Raw genomic sequence first — 26,206 nt, 5'->3', positions numbered from 1 at the left:
ATTTTTTAAAGCAATAATGGGTTAGCACGACCAAAACTTTTTTTTACGTAGAACTAGTACAGTTATTTAGTTCGAAAAAAAGAAATTACTTGAAAAGTTTTCCTGAAGTTTTGAAAATTGGTAATTTTTTCGATTTCGATGTACTTGTTCTGAATTTCAACTTTGCCACCTGTATCATTGCTGTTTGCGCTGCCCTATTGGTAAAATGGCACCTACTAGACGAAGCTGAAGCTAGCGGCCGATGGCTAGCGGCCGATGCGAGCATTTTTGTCATTACTGTACACGTACGCTGTTATTCGAAGCTTAAGTAGAAAACGCATAATCTCCGCTAGCGCACCGTATGTGGTCAGACACACTCTACGTGTCCTTGCACGAAGAGGTCAACTCTATAAAGTTAAATAATATCTAAACCAAACACTTGTAAAAAATAAAAAAATATGCATCTTCTTCCTTATTTCACAAGGAAGAGATCCATATAGGTTAAAAAGTGGCACGGCCACCGGAAGTGGGTGAAAACGATTTTTGAAACTCAAATTTCCTACCATTTCGTAGCATTTTCGACGCTTGAACTTATATATCACCGGCTGATACATAGTAGGAAATTTTTCTCGAAATTGAGAGTATATGCATCTTCTTCCTTATTTCATAAGGAAGAGATCCATATAGGTTAAAAAGTGGCACGGCCACCGGAAGTGGGTGAAAAAGATTTTTGAAACTCAAATTTCCTACCATTTCGTAGCATTTGCGACGCTTTAACTTATATATCACCGGCATATACAAGTTCAAGCGTCGCAAATGCTAGAAAAAGCTACGAAATCCGAGTTTCAAAAATAGTTTTCACCCACTTCCGGTGGCCGTGCCACTTTTTAACCTATATGGATCTCTTCCTTGTGAAATAAGGAAGAAGATGCATATTTTTTTATTTTTTACAAGTATTTGGTTTAGATATTATTTAACTTTATAGAGTTGACCTCTTCGTGCAAGGACACGTAGAGTGTATCTGACCACATACGGCGCGCTAGCGGAGATTATGCGTTTTCTACTTACGCTTCGAATAACAGCGTACGTGTACAGTAATGACAAAAATGCTCGCATCGGCCGCTAGCCATCGGCCGCTAGCTTCAGCTTCGTACCTACTAGCAGTTTTTTTTGAAAAAAATCTCCTTTCCGACTCAAATTAAAAAAAAAACGTTTACATATAAAATAAAAGTAGAAAAAATTTCATACAATTTATGTATTAACAATGTTGGTTCTACATTCAATAGTTTTGTTGTACGAGTACCGCAAACTAGGAAACATCTGACAGTAGAACTCAATAGAAGTATAGTACGTCTATATTGTTTTACAGTGTCGTTTGTGTTCACGTAGCCTTGGTTTCTAATAAAGCAAATTGTTTTATTTGTCATAACCCATAATACCGGAAAGTGAAACAATTGAAATGAAGGAAAAAGGATTGGAGATTTCCGTAAGTCGTCAAGTATTAAAAGAAAGGATAATAAGATTAACCTTTGGAAAGACTAAGATCTATTCGAAGTTGTGTATTACATGTGGATTAGGCCTACAAGGGACACCTTGATAAAATAAACGCGCTGCTTACTTTTTCTCAAGGTGGTGTGGAAATGAGTTTTATAGTGTTACATGGCAAATCAATGCCGTGTAGAGCAAAATGATGCCTCTACCTCTATGACACTAAGGATGTTCTCTTGATCAGTTGAACTCAATCGGCGGCACTATGACTATTACCCCTACTCCACTTACATTCTCTCTCTCTCTCTGAAGTAGAATAAGTTGAGCCCCTTGAAATGCGGAATGACGAAATTCAATGTCCTACGCAGCACTGTTTGCCCGCTAATTTCTTTCCTTTAAGTCTCGATGGACACACGACCCCCACTCTACAGTAAAGCTGAGTTCCTTCCCCGTATTTGGTGCTACGCCTGCCCCGATATTACCTGGCACAGCGCAGTTTATATTTCAATGTTACAAAAAGTAATTCCGGTTGACCTGTTAGTAAAAGATGCATATTACTCGCAAAAAATCTGCTCTATTACGTATGTAAGTATCAATGAAATTGGGAGATTTTTCCAGATATGTCTAAAGAAAATTGTATTTCAAAACGAATCGTGTCCTATGCAGTCCATGATAAAAGTTGCAACTTTGAGATTACATAACTCAAAAATTAGTACGGATTGTGGTACTGGAAATTTAACCACTCATCAAGTATGTTAAAATGTACTTGTAAACTAAATTTGGGCAAATCTGTGAGAATAATCATTTATACAAGAGAACATCCTTAACCCATTAAGGCCGTAGACGGTCGATTTTCGACTATATTTTTGTAGCTGAATTTCAGATGTTTAACGAAGTAGTAACTGGGTCTAAGGTGTGATTCTGTATATTTTTAGGTTTGCTGAATCAGATTTTAGGCTCAAAATCCATAAATTTTGACCACCAAATTAAATATGGTGGTTTTTTTCGCAAAAAAATATCAAAAATATGGTCATTTTCGAAGTTTACAATTTTTTTTCAGGCATATAACGTTTAAATATATGGATATTTGATTAACCATCGGTGCACAAATTTCCTGATGTTTAACGGTGAATTTTTACGTACATGCTTTATTTACCAAAATGGCCGGTAAAATACAAGAAAGTAAAAAAAATTGAATTTTTTCTACATTAATTTTTTTCATAAGAACTAAAGGCTTAAATAAAAATATCTGAGAATTAATTTAGGAATCTTCTTAAATTTTTTAAGATTTTTTGGAGACATTTCTTGAATATTTTAATTTTACAATTTTAAAAAAAATCTAAAATTATCCCTAAAAATACTGAAAAAATTCGAGAGTATCTTCCAATCAATTCTAAGATATTTTTATTCTGATACAGTTTAGATCAAACTTTGCAGTTTTCGAGAAAAAAATTACCCAAAAAATAGACTTCGCCTGTAAAAAAAGGCGGCAAGTACATAAACCATCTAGCATAAATAATATAGTAAAATTATCCAATTAAAAAAAGTAGTGAAATCCAAATATTAGGCAAGTTTATTTTATTACCTTAGCAGAAGTTAAATTTTCGAAGAAAAAAATGAACAAAAAAGTCACTTGCCGGGCCCGTAATGTCCATGCACAGTGGGAAATTGAATCGTGTGTGATTCAGGTATAGCGTAATGTAGCAAATTTGATATTAAAATACAGAGTGAAGTTAGCCGAACCACAGACGATTCTATTTCTCACTGTTCATGAATATTACGGTCCCGGCAAGTGACTTTTTTGTTCCTTTTTTTTTTCGAAAATTTAATTTTTGCTAAGGTAATAAAATATACTTGCCTAATATTTGGATTTCACTACTTTTTTTAATTGGATAATTTTACTATATTATTTATGCTAGATGGTTTATGTACTTGCCGCCTTTTTTTACAGGCGAAGTCTGTTTTTTGGGGGATTTCATAACGTTTTGTAAGAGTATAATATTTAAAAAATTAAATTATTCTTTTAAATTCTACAGAATTTAAAGAAAATTTCCACACTGCTCATGTTTTGTAACAGCATTGCTTAACTAATAAAAATATATATATTAATATTGAAAAAATATCACAGTCAACACATTGAATTTATTGATATTTGTAATGCATTTTGCATAAATGAACTTTATAATTAATGCCCATTCTACTTTTTTAATATTTTCAGTTTCACTATAATAAAAATTTAATTAAATTTTTTATAATCAATAAACATACTTTCAACATATAAAAATAATTAATTAAAATGCATGTTTTAATTAATTTACATTTTTCAATAAATAATATGTAAATATTTCTTGCATTACGAGGCCAATTCGTATTGGTAATCTTTTCATCATCTACAACTATCCAAGAAGGACCACTATGACGTAGCATAGAAATGTAGTTTCCTTCGTCAATAGTTGTACCATTTTGAAAGATTGCGCTAAGAATTTTATAAGCATTATCATTGATGCGCAATTTTGTAGTTGGAATACTTTTAATTCCACATTGCTGAATTTTTGTAAATTGATCATTTACTTGTTTAAAAAGTACCAGCTGAATAATAAACACCTTACTTGTCGTGATTATTTCAACTTTTTTAAAATGTTCCGTGCCATTACAAAGTTGACAAGGTAATTTTTGTTTAATCCATATTGAATAATTTTGTTTTATTAATTCAGTCAGATCATGACTTTTTAGATTTTTCGGGAATATTAAGTAAAATAGAAAAGTTCGAAGAATGATGCAGTTTTGTGTTATCACATGTAACACACCGTGAAGTTGTAGTAAAGTTATTTTCTACTTTTGACTTCATAAAATGAAATTTGCTGCAAAAATCTGTAATAAATTTACCAGCATCTTGTTTAAGATTATTCAGATACGTATTTCCTAAGCATTGCCTAACTTCATCAAGGGTAATAATACGTTTGTTAGTCTGATAGACATTTATAAAACGTCTTATAACATCGTTATCATCAAAGCTAAATATAGCACTTCTAATGGAAGAATAATATAACATACATTGCATTGTAGCATTTGCATAAGAATAAATTTTATTATTATTTAAAATGCCTCTAACATTCCACATTAAATTCTTAGGTATTTCACTTTCAATTATTTGACATTCTTAAATATTCTTTGGATTCATCCACATAGTGTCAAGCATTTTTCTAGTATTTCCTTCAAAAATACTTATATTCTTTAATTCAGGTCTAAACTGTTTTCGAAGCCTGTTGTACTCTATTATGGCTAATTTACTAGCTTTCACAGAAGCTGGATCATAATTAATAATGTGCAGTCCTTCTAATGTTGCTACTCGTGAAAGAGCAACGTATGCTTAACGACAAGTAAAGATAGAGTTACCTACATCTACAACTGCAGTTTGTAAACTTAGCCCTTGACTTTTATGTACTTATCATGCCATAACTGAGACATATAGGAAATTGCTTTCTTATAACGTAAACTGTATCCATTACCTCAAATTTTACACTTATACGTTCAATTGTATACTCTACTCCGGTGGACAATATGATTTATACTTTTTCAATATCGTCCTTATTATCAACGGATCGTGTTACTGATTTAACCGTAGCTATCGTTCCATTGACAAGACCTAACGTAATGTCAATATTTCTTCTTAACATTATACGAGCTCCCAATTTAATTCGTATTATTCTGGATAATCCAGCTGTTCGAGAACTGTCTTCATCCTCAGAATTTAATACTCGTAAGACTTTTTTCTTTAAATACATTGGACAATCTGTTGCATCATGAGCAATCAGTTGTATTTCGTCAGTCATCAGTCTGTCTAACATTGCTTCATTCAAAGTATCGCACTGACTACAGGTTGGTAGTAAACAAACAGTATCAGAGGATAAAACAGAAATGAAATCGCATAATTCTTGCATTCGATCTTCAATTTTAATACTTTTGAAATTTATCTTTTTTGAAAGTAAAATCTGAATTTCCGAATATTGTACAATACCTATTCTAATTCTCGATAAAATATCTTTATAAGTATTGTCGGTTTTTTGTCGCATATTAATTGTCAATTCGTCATAGGAAAATAAATTTGTCCATAAATCATAAGAACCTAAAGTGCCTATGTAATTTCAATTTCAATATTTGATAACTTTATAAAAGGTTGTTTATCACGTACAGGTGGCAATTGTAACAAATCTCCAAAGAATAATATGTGTTTTCCTCCAAACCAACCATTATCTAAATCCTTGGTATTGAATATTTCCACTAATCTAAGATGTATATACATTAGCGTTATATTTGAAATCATAGATATTTCATCAATGATTATTAATGTAACATTTTTAAGTTCTTCCCGAATAATTCTAATTGCTACATCTGATAATTCTATATATTTAGCTGTACGTCCATGTTCCACTGGCAGTTGAAATAATCTGTGAATCGTTAGACCATCAATGTTAAAAGCTGCTATTCCCGTAGGAGCACTTACAATGACATCTTTTTTCATGTTTTTTTTTATCCAACATCTTATAGTTTTTATCAAGAAACTTTTACCCGTACCACTTTTACCACTAACGTACACTCTAAGAATTTCATGACCGGTAGAAACAGCTTTTGTCACTTTATCAAAAACTCTTTTTTGATCGGAGTTCAACTCTGATATCATTTGTGAAACATCTAAATCCTCATACTTATTTTGTACATCTTGAAAGTCTTTCATTGCACCTTCTACTTCTATACGTACACATTCTAATGTCAAATCATTTGAATATTTATCACCTTCATTACTTTCTTCAATATTTTTATTAATTAACTCTTTCATATAATCCATTCCTTTTTGAATTTCTAAAATACGTTCATGATATTTTAGTCCGTCCATAAGTTCTGACTGTACTGACACGAATACTTCTGCTTATGTATCGCATCCACACTTCAATTCATCAGTATTTCGCCAAGGTTTAAACAATAATAGTAATGCATAGAAATATGCTTCTGGTTGCGTTTGTATATTATAATGATAATGATTAACTAAGCAACCAATTGAACGTTTTTTCAGATATAAATTATCTTTTGTTTTGAAATGCTCCACTTTTCTAATAGGTTCCTGTTTCACAGTATCATACCATTTTACAAAATCATACAGGCATGTGGATTCAAGATTCTTAGGCCTGGTTGGATAATATATAATAATCTAGCATGGAGTGACAAAATATATCCGTAGAATCGAGGCTTAAAGCTTCAATTTCTTTACGACTTTTTAATTTTCTACTATTTATCATATTAACATCTACCCATTGAATAGTAGTTTTTGGATCCGTTATAAATAAGGGAATTCCTAACAAGCAATCTGCAGCTTCTAATGCACCGCACTCCCTATGATTTAACATTCGCATTCCAATATTCCATAAATTACTACGTATAAATTTAGTAGAATTTATGACGTACAGTGTATCTGTTATATTACTTTTTTCTAACTTAGATACATATTTAGTAGTGTACCACGTTAATAAAGTCGATTTTTCTCCAACGAATTGTATATCCATATTTCCTTTCCATGCACAAAGAATTGCGGGATTATAATCATTAATGTTAACTTCTTCTTGTGATCCTGGTAAGTCATAAAGTCTATTCTTTGTTTTCAATTTTTTTCTACGCCCCATGGATATACAGCGACGTCTCTGATTAATAAAGTATCTATTATTGGTCGAGAAAAACCAAATCTGCAAATTTGACTAGTCGTATTTTTAGTCTTTTTAGCACGTAAACAATAACTGTTATGCTTGTGTCGTTGGTGCTTATCAACGCGTCTGTATAATTCAGGGGAAATATTTTTGGAAGGCATTCTGCAAGTAATATACTTTAAAATGAAAGCTGCTACATCTTCATTAGAAGATACATTAATTATTGGAGCATCTTTTATCCAAATTAACATATGAAAATGTTGAGTACCTCTACCTTTGTATTCTCTACGTATAAAGTAATGCGAGACTCCTCCAATAGGATTGTTAGGTGAAGTTATAAAATCAATTATTGCTTGAAATTTATTTTTAATAAATCTAGATACTGATACAGAATCAGAAGCAATAAGCTCATTTATTGACATGGTTTTCGATTTGGGACTATTTATTTCGCGAAGATATTCAATCATGTTTGACCAAAGCCACTCGCTCGGACTAAGTGTCAAAAACCATGTGGCAGGTCCGTAGTTGTGAATCATACATTTCAACATGCATCTTGGTCTAATCCAAAATTGCGGCGTATTACGTAACCTACCAAAAATAGTGTTTAAATTAGTTTCCAGTTGATGTTTAGACAACTTTTCTAAATAACTAGAAGCCGTATACTTTTCACGAGGATTCGTGATATTTAATTTATGAAATATACCAGCATTAATGTTTCGTATGTTACTGTCGTGTACTAAATAAGTACTGTATATTTAAACGAAACCGTGAATGTTTAGACATAAGCCTTGATTTAATAAATTCGAAATCACTAAGACGAACACTTCGGTTTTCATGTTGTCCATTAATTCCATACGGAAATAAATCTGGAAAGCACATTACATCTAATTGTTTATAATTATAGTCCAAAGGACGATCATGAACCTTCAGCATTTGATATAGCTCAGTTGCCGGTTTATCAATTCTACTTTCCTACATTGGATAAATTGTATACTGATCATAATATGAATCAGATTGAGACTTTTGTGTCACTAAAGCATTGTTTTCTTTTTCTTTATCATTTATTTCTTCAAATATTTCATCATCTTCTCTCAAGTCATTATCTATTTGGAATTCAGTTTCTTTTAAATTAGACTGTAATAGCAAGCCATCAAAGGACATAGGTAGTACTATTTCTGAATATAAAGGATTATTATCTCCTTCAACCATAATAAAGCGTTCCATATTTTGTTTACATCCACTAAATTTTCCCACACTACGTTCGATTTAGTAGGAATTCCTCTTACTAATATGTACAATTCATGAATTACATTTATTGGTACATGCGAAGGATAGATTTTTTTAAATGTTTCTTCCAGTGGCAAAGGCAGATGCAATGTCCTACCTTTAACTTTAGGAATCATACCTCTGTGTGGTATATTTTTATTCATAACAGTTCCCATTCGCAAAACAGTTTGAAATGCTTTAGCTCTTTGAATCAAAATTCGTTCATAATCATTTAGGTTTTCTATTTCTTCTGGTACTTTTCGTGCATCTAAATTATTCATGATACACGTAGGTAACATAATATTAAAGCGAATTTTACTTTTACAGTATTAACAAATATAAGCAGTATCATTCTCTTTAAAATCTATATGCTGTAGCAGCTTGCTCCAAAGTTTTGAGCCATGCGTTTTATTACAAATTTTTATTCTCGTTACATTTCTCTCAAAAGATAACTTTTCACAAGAAATACAAGGCCATTTAGGTATATCGATAGAACGTTTTGTAAAAGCTTTAAAGGCAAGAAAATATTGACATTTTATGTCGTCTTCATTTAAATTAATTTCTGTGAATTTCTCTCTATGTGCTGCAGCATTTTCTTGAGCTTCCTTCGATATCTCTTGAAGTAAATTGACGTCATTTTCATTCAAAGCTTTGTCCAAATTATTAAGTTTTGCATCTAAAGCTATCAAATCGTATAGCAATCTTTTAATTTACCTCACTTCAGGAAAATGAGAAGACAATATCTGTGTTGCTATAAGCTTTGATCTACAAAGCTTATAATTTATATAACAACCATGTGAATGGCCGAGTTTGTTATAATTTACTTTATTAGAACAATGATTTATATCTGCCATAAATTTATGTAGCTTTTTTAAAGTACACTATAATAAATTGTTATAAAATTCTTGTAAATCATTTATTAGATTAACATCTTTAATTTTACAAAGAAAATTACAACGCCATGTCTTAGTTTTATTTTTTGATTCCAATAAAGGCATGATATTAATACATTTACCCTCGGAATTCATGACAATTTTAGTAATACTTCTTTCTACCTTTGTTCTAGTTACAGAAAAATCTTCTCCTGTACTTATAGAATCATCTAAATTTGCCTCAGTAATTTCACTCATTGAATAGTAAGAAGTTTCATAAAAATATTGTTCGGAGGAAGCAATATGTTTTGACAATCCACATAAATAATTAACTTTATCCATTATACCTATAGAAATACATTGTTTAAACCGAGTTACAGAATCTTCGGCCTTTTGTTTTATTTCTTTAAAAATTTTTTTAATGCTCGTAATGTACGAATTTCTAATATATAAACACCATTTTATTATGCATTCGGCTTCCATTCTACTTTCTGTTATTGAAGAAATGCCGAGAACTTTGCTAAATTTTGTATACACCTTTCTGTAGTAAATTTTAAAGCAATATTATTGTTTTGTCTATTAATACGTCTGTATTTATTAATAATTTTCTTTGCAGCTCAAATTTTTACTGATTTGTTAGTTTTGTAGTATATTTTCTGTTTTTTCAGTATACTATCACTATTTAATTCATAATTTTTTTTTTCTTTTCTACTATAACCTCTCTATTAATATTATATGATAATTTCTTTTTCTTTAGTCTATCTTCTCTGTTTATTTCATACGATATTTTCTATTTTTTTAAGTTAGCTTCTTTATTTGATTCATAAGCAATTTTGCTCTTTTTTAAGTTGGCTTCTTTATTTAAATCCTAAAAACCTTTTACGTTTTCTTAAAATATCTTTTTTATTTAAATCATAATATATTCTTTTTTTTATTGACATATTAGTTTGTCTATCATAATCATTCAATGAATAATTATTAAATTTAAACCGTTTCGGATTTGAGGAAATTTCGTATTCACAAATGTTTGATGAAACATGTTTTTTAGCTGCAGAATGTGTATTTTCGGTATTTAAACTGAAATAATTTGATTCTTTTTGTACATCGATATCTGTGTTATTGCTATTTTTATACATATCATTTATTTAACAACTTTCTTATTTTTATTATCCTATAAATATGTAATACTGGGTTCTTCCTCACTTTTATAAATATTGCTCGTTTCTCTTCCTTGAACCGGTATTTCATCTTTACTAATTAATAAAATATTATGATCTGTATCAATGTTTAAACTTAGTTGCATATTACTTTTATCGTTACAAAAATTCTTATTATCATTAATAGTTTTGTTTTCTGTATCATTTTTCCACTTTTCTTTAATATAAGTAGAAGCTTTTTTCAACCGCTCTACACGTTCTTCTTCACTTTCTTTTTTCCTTAATTCTCTTTTTCGAGAAGCTGCCTTATGACGATTTTATAATACACCAAAAGTAACAATTTTAACTTTTTCATTTTGTTTTTGAATAATCGGAAAATGGTCTAAGCGGTTCGATTTTAAACCTGTATTAAATGTGGACGCATTAACTTTTGATCATATAAAACATCATTAGGTTTAATATTGTATAACAGAGATATTGCGAATGCTATAGCAAATACTCCACAATCATTTCCGTTTTTTTTTGCGATTGCACTAATGGAAATATAACTGATCCATTGTCAAAATTATAAAACGGGAACAGTCTTTTAAGAAATTTTTCATGATGGGTATGCAATCTTTTTCTATTCAATGAATCATAAATATATATTGATTTACCATCATAATAAGGGCAAACCCAATTACCACCTTGGTTAGATTTAAAATCATCACAGCTGTGTAATATTTGAATGTTTTACAGTTTTTGGTACACTTTCAATATTATTAGGAATCTGAACTAATAGTTTGTACTTTGAGGATTATAATTAGAGCACGATTTTAATATATGAAAAAAATGATCCATGTGCTCATCCTCCAACCATTGTCCATTTTTAATAATTTCTTCATTTCTAGCACAAAGCTTCATGATGGTTGTTATTAACAAATTGTATATAATACCAATAAATATACAGGTATTGAATTGTCAATAATATTTAATATTCGTAAAAAATATGTACTATTATAAATATTTATTTGGTGCTTTTTGTCAGACCAACCCCCAAAAAAACAATTTCGTGCAAAAAAAAGACGGCAAGTAATTGAAAGTGATTCCACTGAAAAAAATAACCTATAAGACCAAACATTTTTTAAACTCAAATGTTACTTTAAAAATTTCTAGGTAAATATATTTCCACACATCAAACATCAATACTTTTACAATAAAAAATAATACATTAAAAACGAAATATTGCAGAAAAAGAATTTTAGACAAAAATATCTGAAAAAATACTTTACAGTTAAATATTTCAGAAAAGGAAGTAGTTCTTCTAGTTGTTTAATAAATATATCTGGCAACATAAAGCATGAAGATCAAATAAATTAGGCAAGTAAGTCAATCAATCGACAACATAAAGTATTGAGATCACATAAATTCAGGCAAGTAAATGAATGAATAATTAATTATTATATAATTTTTGTATACGTACACAGTGGGAAGTTGAATCGTGTGTGGTTTCAACTACAGTGTAGTATATCATTTTCCAAGTTAAATTACAGAGTGAAGCTAGCTGAACCACCCACGATTCAATTTCCTACTGTGTACTACTTGCCCGAACGGGCCAAATGTGTACTGTAGATGATAGTTCAAAGTGCAACTGATGAAGACTCAAATATACTTTACACTTTTCGGCCCGTCCGGGCAAGTAGTACACAGTAGGAAATTGAATCGTGGGTGGTTCAGCTAGCTTCACTCTGTAATTTAACTTGGAAAATGATATACTACACTGTAGTTGAAACCACACACGATTCAACTTCCCACTATGTACGTATACAAAAATTATATAATAATTAATTATTCATTCATTTACTTGCCTGAATTTATGTGATCTCAATACTTTATGTTGCCGATTGATTGACTTACTTGCCTAATTTATTTGATCTTCATGCTTTATGTTGCCAGATATATTTATTAAACAACTAGAAGAACTACTTCCTTTTCTGAAATATTTAACTGTAAAGTATTTTTTCAGATATTTTTGTCTAAAATTCTTTTTCTGCAATATTTTGTTTTTAATGTATTATTTTTTATTGTAAAAGTATTGATGTTTGATGTGTGGAAATATATTTACCTTGAAATTTTTAAAGTAACATTTGAGTTTAAAAAATGTTTGGTCTTATAGGTTATTTTGTTCAGTGGAATCACTTTCAATTACTTGCCGTCTTTTTTTTACACGAAAGTGTTTTTTTGGGGGATCTCAGAGCTTTTTGTAATGTGACAAGGATACATCTTAAGAATTTCTTTATGCAAATAATACAAAATGTAGTGAAACTCTTAAAGAAAGAATGTGTATTCTAATAATTAAATTTTAATGGACGGGAATATAAATTGAAATATATAAATAATTATATAGTTAACAATAATCAATTTTATTTAACATTATTAAAAAAGGAAAAGTACAACATTTTAAATAATATATTGAAGAAATACATATCAACTCGTTATAAATAGTTTTGATGAAGAAAGATACAATAATTTTCTACACAAAAAATTTGTATTACGAGATTTTATTTGAAACTGTGCGATACTCAGTGAGAAAATGATTTAATAATGATAGAAACGCATTGTGGAAATCATATCATTTTTAAATAGTTTACTCACTAGATTATTGCAGCCGAAGGGGCTATAATTGCGGCCAATATTTAGTGAAATGGCGTTTTAAACGCAGCCGTGGTGCTAATATTGTTGAACATGTTAAGATGTTTTTACCCATGATAACAACTTTCAACATTTATAAAAGCAGCCGTTAGAGATACGAATAACGTAATATTGAATTAATTAAATTTCCTCAAAGAATATGATAAACGTGCCTTTTGAATTTCTAGGCCATGTTTTCTTTTGAACGATATGATCGTTCGCATATATCCATGATTTATCCTTACGTATCATAGACGTATAATGACCAGTTGCAGCATCCTTGCCGTCATGGAAAATCGCACAATTTGCTTTATAAACTTTATCAACCATTGCTAATTTCTCAATAGGTATACCTTTAATGTTTCAGTTTTTAAGAACAATCCAATCTTTAACGTATTCTATATTTTCAGTTTTGGTATTATATAATGATAATTTAACAATCAGAACTTTTTTAGTAACTATACTAGCAGTTTTTTGCTGAAGTTCTAAAGAGCTCAAGCAATTACTGCACAAAGAATTCAATAGTTTTTTTCCACTTAGGGAAGTTGCTCTGAATTATTTCTTTCATGTGCTCCAAGAATTACTTTTGCATAATTTTTTGGGAATTAACAAACTCTTCATACCATCAAATAGCGTAAATAATAAAATATTATTATAAGATTGGGTAATATCTGTATGACAACATGAAGTACTACATTTGTCCGTTTTGTTAGATAATGTTGCACAACGCGATTCAAGCAACTTAATTTATCACACAGAGCAGTGATTAAATCACCAGCATCATACTGCCGCTTTACAACAAATTGGATTTCAGCATATTGTCTAATATCAATATTCTCTAAAGATTTATCAAGTTTTTGTAAGCAAAAATAAAAGATTTTAGAGCATTGTCTGCTCCTATACGAAATAGTACACTTCTAATTTAATAACAATTTACAATGCATTGTATAACTGCATTTGCGTATGAAGAAATATAATCACGTTTCATTATTCCTCTTATGTATTAATCAATAACATTTACATATACAGCAATTAATGACAAATTTAGATGATGAAAGTTCTACTTCTTACTACAACCTTCTATCCTCATTAAAATTAGTCACCAAAAATTTTCGTAAATTATAATGTTTTATATGCTTATCTTTACGCAAATATGTGACAGCTTAGTCAATTTTCCACCATTGTAGATGCTCCTTCTTCTTTCTACGATAACCTGTAAATAAGATAAATTTATAATATAAAAAAATGCTATTTAAGAGAAAATTGGTTTGAATTAAAATTGGATACGTATAATACAATATAATTTTCCTTTCAATTGTTACTTTGCTACTGAAACTTCATCTCAAACATAATAGTACCCAAGCTGACTATTTAAATATACATACACAACAAATAATGACAATTTTAAATGATGAAAGATCTATTTATTACTTAATCCTTGTATCTTCAATAATTATAGGCACCAACAGTTTACGTATGTTAAAATTTTTTTCTGCATACCTTTATGCAAATATTTGAGAGTTTACCCAATTTTCCACTATTCTAGATGCTCCTTCTTTCTGACATATCCTGTAAATAAGACAAATTTATTATATAAATAATGCTACTTAAGAGAAAATTGGTTTGAATTAAAATTGGATATGTACGTATTATACAATATAATTTTCCTTTTAATTGTTGCTTTGCTACATAAAGCTCATCTCAAACATAATATAATTGAATAATTTTATAATATCCACAAATGGCTCATACTCAACATACAGCTGCTGGATACAAATTATTTCTACTCTTTTTTTCCATTCGGATGCTTGTTGTTGCATTATTTAAGAATATATTGCCTGGCAATCATTTTATAAGAATATAATAAGAATACAAGAGGCTATGAACCGAAAATGTGATAATATTTAAATTTCCACTACCTGCAGGTCACAAATTAAATTGAAATAAGTATCTCAATATTATTGTATTAGAGTTTATTGATAAGCACCATGTATCACTATATACCAAACAGAATTCTCCAACATAATCTGAAATTAATACAAAAAAATATATCTGTAAAAACATGAATAATATGTATTTATATATTTTAATATTTTTGTCTTACAATTTTATAGATCTTACGGAGTGTAAAATACCAGGCCTCTTTTTAATCAAAATCTATATTTATCATCCTCCATAGCATTGTCTAATTGAATGATTTTCTAATATCCATAAATGGCTCATACTCTACATAATCATCCCGTTACCAAAATTGGCTCAAATGATGTAAAAATGACTGGATTTCTGGTCATAATGACATCATCTCGACCAATCTTGCTACTGGGGCAGCTCCTGGATACAATTTGATAACTTCTATTTTATTTTCCCATTCCGATACTTGTTGTTGCAGTTTTGAAGAATATATTACCTGCCAATCATTTTATAAGAATATAATAACAATAGTTTAAAATATTAATGGTATATGACTGCATATAAGTATATAAAAGTACTTATATATATAGATTCATTTTTTAAACATACGTACAAACCAAGTTATGGCCAATTTAAATGATGAAAGAAGATTTATTTTGTTAATACAACCTTCTAACCTCATTGAAATTAGTCACAAACAGTTACTGTATGTCAAATTATTCTTTATGTCTACCTATATATATTTATCATTCTCATTGATCTTCGATTATTCCAACTATTTCTTGCATATTTCCAAAACAATCTGCTATTTAGGAAACAATAATAATATTCACTAACATATATAACAGAAAGACTAAGACTGAATTAAATCTAAATATTAATTGTTAAATGTTATTTACTTTCTAATTTGTCCATCGTAATCCATTATATCTGATTTAAATAACCTGAGTATGCTTGAAGTATATGCTGGTATACAACTGCGTATATAAATATATAAAAATATCTAGATTCAATTTTTAAACATACGTACAAACCAAGTTATGGCAAATTTAAATGATGAAAGAAGATATATTTATTAATACAACCTTCTAACCTCATTAAAATTATAAGTCACAAAAGATCAATGTATGTTTAATTCTTGTTTCTGCATACCTTTATATATGTAATCTGTTCGATCTGCCATTCGTTCATCTGCTTTCTGCATTTTGCTAATACAATCTGTAATTTTGAAAACACATACTATAATAATAATATTGATAAACACATTTAATATTAAAACTGAGTAAATAAAAATCAGATATTGAAAAATGTTATTTAACTTTTAATTTGTTCTTCAAGATGCATTGAAACTAAACTAAATAATCTGCGTATTAAGGGTTATAGACTATACCACAACTATTTTCCTTGTTTTGGCATCATTTTGTAACCAATTACTTTATTAATTGGAATGTGATCAACGTTTATAAACGCATGGTTTTCTATTAGTCACTCTATTTTCTGTAACCAATAAAACAAAGAAATCACAAAGTACCATTGCTCAAATATTTAAATATTTGTTCTAACAAACAATACTTATCTAATTGTTTTCTGGATCACTGCTATATAATTGATGCATCCAAATTTTAACTATGAATTCACGTGGAAAACTCACGTGCGAATCATACTAACAAAACGAACACTTCGATGGATACTACATATACGTCGCGCCTGCGTTGCGGCCATATTGGAATTTGTTTCACACCTCTAGCACGACACATTCGGACTATATCGGAAGAGTGGTGGAGAAGGACAGAAGATGTCGTTGATAGGCTTCTATTGTGAAAGAGTGAGACTTCCGAGCGAGACAACAGTTTTCGGTCGGAAGAAGAAGAAAAGCTGAAACTAAAATAGCTGATCGTAATTGCTCAATCTTGATATCTCAGCATTGAGTGTACCGATTTAGACGTTTGTAGTCTCATTCGAAAGCTTATAATCGATTTATATAATGAAAGTTTCATTAAAATTTTCATTAAATGAACCGATTGGAAAATATATCCATCGGAAGAATCGAGTGGTATAGTTTGGTTCAATCTTCGCGTAAAAGTAAGTAGTGTCGCGCGGCTCGTATTTTTTTAATTACTTGCCGCGTAACACTACCGTGTTACTTGATAAAAGTAATTTTTTTATTTTCTCGTTTAAGAAACTTTCAACTAAAATTTGTTTGTCTATTTGGTTAAACAAAGGTTATTTATAATAACTGCAGTGGTTAATATTAATTTATAATTGTTAGAACATTTTTTTCATTCAATTTATGTGTTTTCTTATTTTGCCCAAATTGGTGGCTGCAAAGTTGTGGCTAACTTCAATGTCATAAGAACCCTGCAGAACCTAAATTTTTTAAAATCCAACTAATTTTTAAATTGTTGGCCGCTATATTGGATCTGCTGTTTTGAATATTATTTGCTTGATTCTATTATATTATATTCACTAAATTCAAATAAATTAACTCAATAATCAAAGTTTCCCCCCACTGAATACAAACTAACCAGCGGCACTAAAACGTACTTGCTCTTCCTTTAACCATTGAAGCATTAACTAAGGAGTGAGAAACAGATTCAAAATAATTGTCACCCGTCGGTCAAATAAGAAATGAAATAGGTTGAAAATAAATTTGAAGCATTTATTGAATATCTCGAAACATGAATTGTACGAAAATAATAAGTAGAGCTTTTAAAAAGTTTTTTTAAAAATCTATCTAAAGATATAAAAGGTTTAACTTTGGTTAGAATATTGAAGGTCACGTGAAGATAACTTTATATTTTTTTAATGGTATGCCCTATCTTTTATTACGTAATTTGATAGGATATCTTAAGATCGAAAACACTATGTAAAAGCATTATTTAATCCAGTCGTTTATTAGATATTTCGATTTGAAGTTATAAGCAGGTGAGCACTATTCGGGAAAATGCAAAATGCAGTTTTACATTGGAATATGTAAGGAATGACTGGATTGAATGATGCTTTTATTAGTATTTTTAAAAACTCTTGAAATATGCTAAACGAATATGTAATAAAAATAGGGTAAATCGTTGAAAAATAAATGTGATCTTGAAGTGGCCTGCACAACGCAATTTAAGGTTATATACTTATAAAACTGACTGATAGACCCTTTGAAACCATACAGCTTTTATCTGAAGTATTTTTACTAGAATGCATAGTTTCCAAGATATTTGATGGTTACATTCTTTTTCTTTGCTCTATATAAATTTTTCTATTTGACAAAATACTTGATTACAGGATAAAAGTAATTTTTTATATAATTTTAAATTAAAATTTGTTCAATAAAAATGAGAAATTATTTTAAACATATAATGAAATATTTTATATTAATGAGAGAATCATTTAAATCAAGAAGAATGTTGATTAAATTGAAAAACGGTGTTGCTGATTTAGAAATTAGAAAGTAATTTAAAAAAGATTTCGATTTAAACAAATATTAATGCTCATGGAATGAATATAAGTCTGTATGCATTCAATGTGATGTTTTAAAACAGTTAAGCCTTTCGTTTTAATTAAACATATATTAATTTCAAATAAATGCACAATCTGTTTTAATAGAATACATCGATGTTTATTGATTAAGCATAAATATCGTCTTGCATTGAATACAAAATTCCATTTAATGTGAAACTGAAAATAATTAAACTCTACAATTGTTATTTTGATGGAAAAAACAAAATGTATTACTGAATTCAGAAATTTACGACACAATGCTTTTCAGCTATTTCATTGAAGTATTTAATTTCATAAATCGAAATAAATATGTGTTAATATGTAAGAAATATATTATTTACCAACTTTAACAAAACTAATTTGTAACGAAATAATTTTTCTTTTCTAATAAATGAATGTTAATCTGAAATTGAATGAAACATTACTTTTAACTTCTAATCAAAGAGAAAACATTTATTTCATTCAATGACACAATTATTTGAAATAAAGACAAATTGATTAACTTGCCAATAGGCGTGTGCTTTTTTTTACGTAGATAGGCGCGTGGAGTGCCACGAACACTCCATTTGTTTTCCGTTATTAGACGTAAATTATTTACGAAATCAGATTTATTTTTCAATAAATATCATCTATGTGACTTTCCCTTGCTATACGATAGCAGTTACATGTTTTTAAGTTATTTATATTAATTAAACGCTAATACTTGTAAGTGACTGCACAAATTTTTCGCCAAGTTATCTATAGATTTTTATTCTTGGGGTGCTTTGGACACCCTACGCGCCCATTGACGGGTTAATTTAATTCTAATATTTATTATTTATATATTTTCGCAATACTAATAATTATTTTGATTCAACCAAATAAATAAATATTTAAATGAATAAAATATTTTTTTACTTTAATTATATCAAATATTTTATTTAAACAAATTTTTGTATTTTAGATTAACACATTTTGAGCGGGTAGCCTAACAACCGTGACTAGGATGTGTAGCGGGCAAAAGAGGTTTTAAGTATTTAAAAAAAGTTTTCATTTAAAACTTTTAAGTAGGCAACAAAGTATATAGTCTTATCTTATATACCAAATAATTGCTTTCTATTAATTTCATTTTAAATATGTTTAAATTCATTAAGTAACTGGGTATGAGTACCAGTCCGTGAAACGGGTACTAATACCCACTCCGCTTGAAATGTGTTAATATTTGTTGATTCTTATAATGAAAATTATTAAATTCAAATAAACGCAAATCCCAATAAATGCGTTCATTACATGCAACTGATTTTCCGCTCAGTGTGTATATGCGAAAGGTGTACTAAAGTATAGAACGTCATTTCTGGTATTGCCTGTATACTAACTTGGCGTACAGACACTGTTACATATAGCACTCTAATTCAGTATACTTTCCGCAACGTTTTTGTATATTATGTGTATGCAGAAATTATAGTAAAGTAGAACGCCATGTCTGCGGTGTCTGTACGTATAACCAGTGCTGTTAGATCGTGCCGGATTTCTCTCCCAACCACGCGACCGTAGTCCTACTAACACACGGTAAGCCGGTAGCATCAGTGAGACATCCCTACTCATGCGCAACTCCCTAGTCACGCACACCATTGCAGCGATACGTGCGTGTCTCGGCTGCCTTCGCTGGGTCTCGGTCGGATTCGACACAACTGCAGAGCGAGAGAGAGCAGTATAGTTTTCTCGACCCTCTCACTCTCTCCCAATCTTGACTGTCTCTTAGCCAAGGAAGAGTGGCAAAATCCTTTTCAGCCAGCACGGCAAGTGTAGTCCAGTCAAATCAATAAAAATAATTACCAAAAAGTCGTAAATTTTTTTTTTAAGTGGTAAATCCTAAGGAGCGAAAATTTGCAAAATTCAAACTCCTAAGGGGTTTGCTAATTGGGGGGGAGGGGTGAAAAAGGGGTAACCAAAAATAGTTCGACTCCTGTACTTCGTAGAATAACAATTTTTTTATTTAACTTAGAAAAATATTCTCTGCAACTATTATTGGACAATATTTTTTGTAGCGAAATGGGTTAAAAAGTTATTCAGGAAAAAGGAATACAAATTTTGCAATTTTAACTTATTTAATTTAATATTTTGAATCCGGCTATTTTAATCGAAAATAAGTTTAAATATTTTTTGTATGGTATTTAATTAGCTAGAATCCAAGTTAGTTAAAATATGATTTTTGTCAAATGGAACCTTAATTAGGGTGAATTTACGACAATGTAGCATATGAATAGCTTTGTATTTAGTGTACTGCATGGTTACCGTTAAACTATCATATCTTCATGCAAAATGTATGCTTCAAATTAAAAACATAATAAATTTAGTGTAATAATGCTGTGTAAATAAGTGTATTTATTATGGCAGCTATTTCTTAATCATTTATGACGAGTTAATGAAAGAATTGTAGCCAGTCTTTAAAAGGCTGTTTTGCTTTTGGTATACCAAGTGAGCACTGTAGCGCAGATGGTAAGGCAGCCGGTTGGTACGCGGCAGGCTCGGGTTCGAGTCTTGGCGAACCTTAAAATTTTTTCATTTTTTTTCATTACAAGGAATTTTTTTTTTAATAACCATTAACTTATTGGACTCAAAAATAAATACAAAAAATGTATTTGTTAGCAGATTAATATAAAAACATTGAATTTATTGTACCTCAACTTATTATTTGATATAATAAGAACGCATTTTATGTATTTATTACCAAATCTTATTAATTAATGGCTACATATAAGCATTTTATAAAAATTAAAAACTAAATGAGGAAAAGGATTTTGATTTGCTTCGAGTTTTTGGTAAACGCTACATCACTTTACACGGATGACATATAAAAATGTGTTGGTTGGTTAGCGGTAGTCGCTCTTCTTCTAAAGCTGAAGTTGCCCGAAATTCTGAAAGCTCTAAAATGGTGAGTTTATTGAAATTGAGTTTTACCCTATGATATTGAAAAATCTGACTTTATGCAAATATTCAGAGGCAAATAACTGAATTTCTCGTATTTCTCGGATGATTCTTCGGACATAACTGAAATTGCAAAAAATTCAAACCGAAAGCGCCTACGATACTCCAATTTTGTAGAAAATCAATTTGAAATTAGACAATTTTAGCCATTTCTAGTCATTATTTTGTAGCATAGCTTAGAATCCCCAATTTTGATTCCCACATAAGTTATTGATAATTAATAGCATCTATTTGTGTTCAATCGGACATATTATACCAGATTATAGCCGAAGAAACATCCGAGAAGCATGAGAAATTGAGTTATTTGCTTCTCAATGTAGAGATAAAGTCAGATTTATCAATATCATAGCGTAAAACTCAATTTCAATAAACTTTTATTTTAAGTACATTCTGGAGCAATAATTATTTAGTTATCAACAATTATATATGAATTTGCAAAAGTTTCAAGGCGGAAGTACCTTCCACACTCAAATTTTGCATAAAAAATGTTTTAAAATAGTTGGTTTGAGCTATTTCTTCACATTATTTCACATTGTGATATATTAAGTCCTATTTTTATTTCCTATTATTATTTTTGCATATATTTTAGGATATTTCAGATCGCTTAGGTGTTCCATACTGGAAAATAACCGAAGAAATTTCCGAGAAGCCCCACATTTTCTGTTATTAGGCTCTCAACATAAAAATTAGGTCAGATTTTTGCATTTCATAGTACATATTAATGAATTTGGTCATATTTGCAAATCCGAATTGCTATCGGTGCAGTGATATTGTAAGAGAATGGTCGAGTTTTTACCTCATTTTTAACCATTTTTTCAAATTAATCAATCTTTAATGTATATTCGTATATTTTTTTTTATTTTATGAATTTTAAATGTCACACTTCAGTGATCATTTTGTGCAATATAACAAGGATTTTTTCTTTCAATTACTGTCACGGACCATATTATTTATTTGTTACTTTTAATTTTTTTTCATTATAATTTTTTACCATTTTCAGAATAATTGTTAAATTGTAATAACATTTAAAAATTTTCATGAATTATAATTGTCAAAAAGTAAATTTATTTTCCCATTGCATCGAGCCGGCCGATACCGTGGAAAAGGAGTTTGACGCGGGTCGTTGGCTAAACTTGGGAGAAATAGAGAGCGAAAAAGAGGTCCGAGAAAAGTATATTCATCCCTCTCGTACTCATACCTCACCGGAGCTAACCGAACTTCAACGGCGAAAGCCGAGACACGCACGTATCGATGTAGCTGTGTGCGTGACCAGCGAGCGGCGACAGTAGTGGGGTTGGCTCACCGATGTACCGCTGGCACTGTGTGCGTGCTAGCTATTGGTGGCGTGGTGGGGATACCGAATTCCCACAAGTTAACATCTCTGTGTTTAGTTTGTCTCTTTCCTCCATTTTCTCGTCATTACGCTTCAGTAGCTACAAATTAAGCCAACGATAGAAATTTTAAGCACATTTATTCGTCGGGATATGTGATTGATCTTTAAAGTGAATGTAATAAAATCATATGTTAAATAATAAATTAATTATTAAATTGTCTAAAGTGACCAAATATATGAATAGTTATCTTGGACAATAGTGAAAACTGTTTGAACGCCGATATGTGCATCGAAAGTGAAAAAGAAGGTTAAAAATCAAAGAGAATCTTCAATTTTTAGATAAGTCTAAATTTACTAAAGATAGATGATATACATGATTCGAACTCAAAACTGTGAATACTTTGTGGCTTTTTTTGATGTTTCAGGTATTAAAATTTATCTTATAAAAATGAGACAAGGACGCACACACAGATGCTATCGAATATTATCATCACACGGTAAGTTAAATAAAAGATACAAATTATATCATTAAAATCTCAGTAATTCGTAAAAAATTTTGGATTTGAGGAAATGATGTTAGTCTCCAGCCTTAAAAAAAATGGCTAAATATCTTATATTTTAACTCTTAAAAAACACATTTCCCCAAAATTGCATAAACAGCAAGCAGAGTTTTCGGTATATTTAGGGCTATTCCAATATCTATATTGTTGCAGATATGGAATATCTATATGCTAGGAAGTGGTGATAGAATGAATATTTTTATAAATAAAAAATATAAATTAATATCCTGACCATGAAACATCTGGGACGTTTTTAATTTAGTACAATTAAGGGGATGCATTGAGCGACTCAAACACTTATTCAAATTTATCTTCCAAACTATTAGGAATATGAACTTTTTTGTAGAGATTAAATTTACTCTATTGATTATACTGAAGCACGCTACAAACTCGGTTTCTCAAAATTATAAAAAAAAGTTTTCATAAAAATTATAAATACTTGTAATTTTGTTGGTCATAATTATATTGAAAGTTAGGCCTTGTAGCGCGCTAAATAAAAGTTCTATGACTAATTTGAGACCAAGAAGAAACAAATATACCTAAAAATGTGGAAGATTTTTTGAAAAACTAAATTAGCCATTGAAAGACAAGTTTTACACTGTTTACCGACGGAGAAGTTTCACAGTGCGTTAGACAAGGGCAGGCCTATTAGCTCTCCTCGCTTTAGAAGGGGTACCCACTCTCTCCCCACCATTCCCCGCTAAACAAAGCAACTCTCCTACATACAGCAAGGTGGCTGGCTAACGCTGCCTGTCGGCGTGAATCCGTAGCGGAATGGAAGAACAAATAATTATTTGTAGATTTTAGGGTCAGGTTTTCGCATATCCGGCGTTGTACCGCTCTTCCATATCATTTCGGGAGGATACAGTAAAATTTTCAAAATATTTTGTCATCTACAAGTCTCAAAAAACTTAAATTAGTTGAAGACAGCGTGACTCGTATCAGCCGACGCTGATGCGCTACACAACTTAGCGATCAGCATCGGCTGCTACGAGTCACGCTTTAGTCAATTAATTCAAGTTTTTTGAGACTTGTAGATGACAAAATATTTTGAAAATTTTACTGTATCCTCCCGAAATGATATGGAAGAGCGGTACAACGCCGGATATGCGAAAACCTAACCCTAAAATCTACAAATAATTATTTGTTCTTCCATTCCGCTACGGATTCACGCCGACAGGCAGCGTTAGTCAGCCACCTTGCTGTGTGTAGGAGAGTTGCTTTGTTTAGCGGGGAATGGTGGGGAGAGAGTGGGTACTCCTTCTAAAGCGAGGAGAGCTAATAGGCCTGCCCTTGTCTAACGCACTGTGAAACTTCTCCGTCGGTAAACAGTGTAAAACTTGTCTTTCAATGGCTAATTTAGTTTTTCAAAAAATCTTCCACATTTTTAGGTATATTTGTTTCTTCTTGGTCTCAAATTAGTCATAGAACTTTTATTTAGCGCGCTACAAGGCCTAACTTTCAATATAATTATGACCAACAAAATTACAAGTATTCATAATTTTTATGAAAATTATTTTTTATAATTTTGAGAAACCTAGTTTATAGCGCGCTTCAGTACAGTCAAAAGAGTAAATTTAATCTCTACAAAAAAGTTCATATTCCTAATAATTTGGAAGATAAACTTGAATGAGTGTTTAAGTCGCTCAATGCATCCCCTTAACTAGTATACTCAACTTTTACTGCATGTTAAAAATCCATACGGCAGTTTAAAAGTTAATTACCGTAAATATTAAATATTTAACAAAATAGTAGTAGAAAACATGCCTATCTATATATAAATCATTAAATATAACCAATTGGAATTTATTTTGAGATTAAAGTAGTCGAACCTGTTGAAAAAGAGAAAGTAGCGTTTCGAGGGTTATATATGAACTTACTGTCGAAAACCTATCATTTCTTTTTATATTGAGTTTTAAATATATAATTTTTAGAAAATAAATTCATTCATTGCTTCAAAACAAGATATTATATTTTTAAAGATATGAAGCATATTTTCAAAAATGTTGACTATGAATATTATTATTTTATATATTGTATTATCAGGTAGCTCACAAATTTTTACGTAAAATAGGTGAAAACATTATAGCAAAGATATGTATACACAAATAAAATCATCAGTTATATCATCAAAACATATTTTGTAATAATTTAAAATATTTAAAATAATCACAAATAATAATGATGATAAACCCTTAGAAATGATTCAAAAGTATTTTAAAAAAAAAATATTTAATTAATTCTGGCAAATAAATAACAAAAAGGCATATGAAACTCTTGATTAAGTTTACGAAACAATTTAAAAGGATTATACGTGTTAGAGTTACAATCCTTGTGATTTTTGAGACACAAAGTACTATGACATAAGGTTAATCAGATTTTAGAACTCTTATGAAAAACCACTCTTATAAACTATGCTTCCTATACTAAACCAGGTCACTCAAACACTGTTAATAAATAGTGACGCTAATAATTAATTGCATGTAAAATGATAATCTGAATATTTATGAGATAAATAACTAATAACTTTAATTTCAGTGTTCTTGCACAACCATAAAAGGGTATTATCATAAAATTCGGTTAAAAAGCTAAATAGCAAAATCATATATCTCATAAGACTGCCGTAATTGAAAGCAGACCATTTTGAATAGATCAAGGAGCTGTTAAAATTGATAAGACTATATTTTAAACATTATTAATACCCAATAATAATATCAATTGACAACTATTGATATTTTATAATATATTTAATATAAAAAATATACACTTATGAAGATTCTTATCAATACCATGAATGCCACAATGGCTTATTTTT

The 26,206-nt window shown here is 29.9% G+C and overlaps 1 protein-coding gene and 1 long non-coding RNA gene across 4 annotated transcripts in view; one reads left to right on the top strand and one right to left on the bottom strand.

Annotated features, from left to right (window-relative positions):
* Positions 1-26,206, top strand: part of LOC136779343 (large ribosomal subunit protein mL45-like) — a 139,698-nt gene that overhangs the window by 4,779 nt on the left and 108,713 nt on the right. The window lies entirely within an intron of this gene.
* LOC136779344 (uncharacterized) lies at positions 12,733-15,800 on the bottom strand. 3 transcript variants are annotated; one of them, XR_010823571.1, is made up of 4 exons: positions 15,233-15,800; positions 14,775-15,155; positions 14,629-14,697; positions 12,733-14,341 (listed from the first exon to the last, which is right to left on the bottom strand). It is a non-coding gene; the product is annotated as an uncharacterized lncRNA (long non-coding RNA). The 3 variants fall into 3 exon arrangements; XR_010823570.1 differs by having other exon boundaries at positions 12,733-14,697; positions 14,775-14,966; positions 15,048-15,155; XR_010823569.1 differs by having other exon boundaries at positions 12,733-14,697.

Source organism: Prorops nasuta, unplaced genomic scaffold (assembly GCF_024137725.1).
Source record: "Prorops nasuta isolate Cenicafe-Biocafe unplaced genomic scaffold, Cenicafe_Pnas_1.2 PNAS00016, whole genome shotgun sequence".
In the NCBI taxonomy this organism is placed as follows: Eukaryota; Metazoa; Arthropoda; class Insecta; order Hymenoptera; family Bethylidae; genus Prorops; species Prorops nasuta.
The sequence above is the reverse complement of the archived record's forward strand: the minus strand, read 5'-3'. Positions and strand labels throughout refer to the sequence as shown.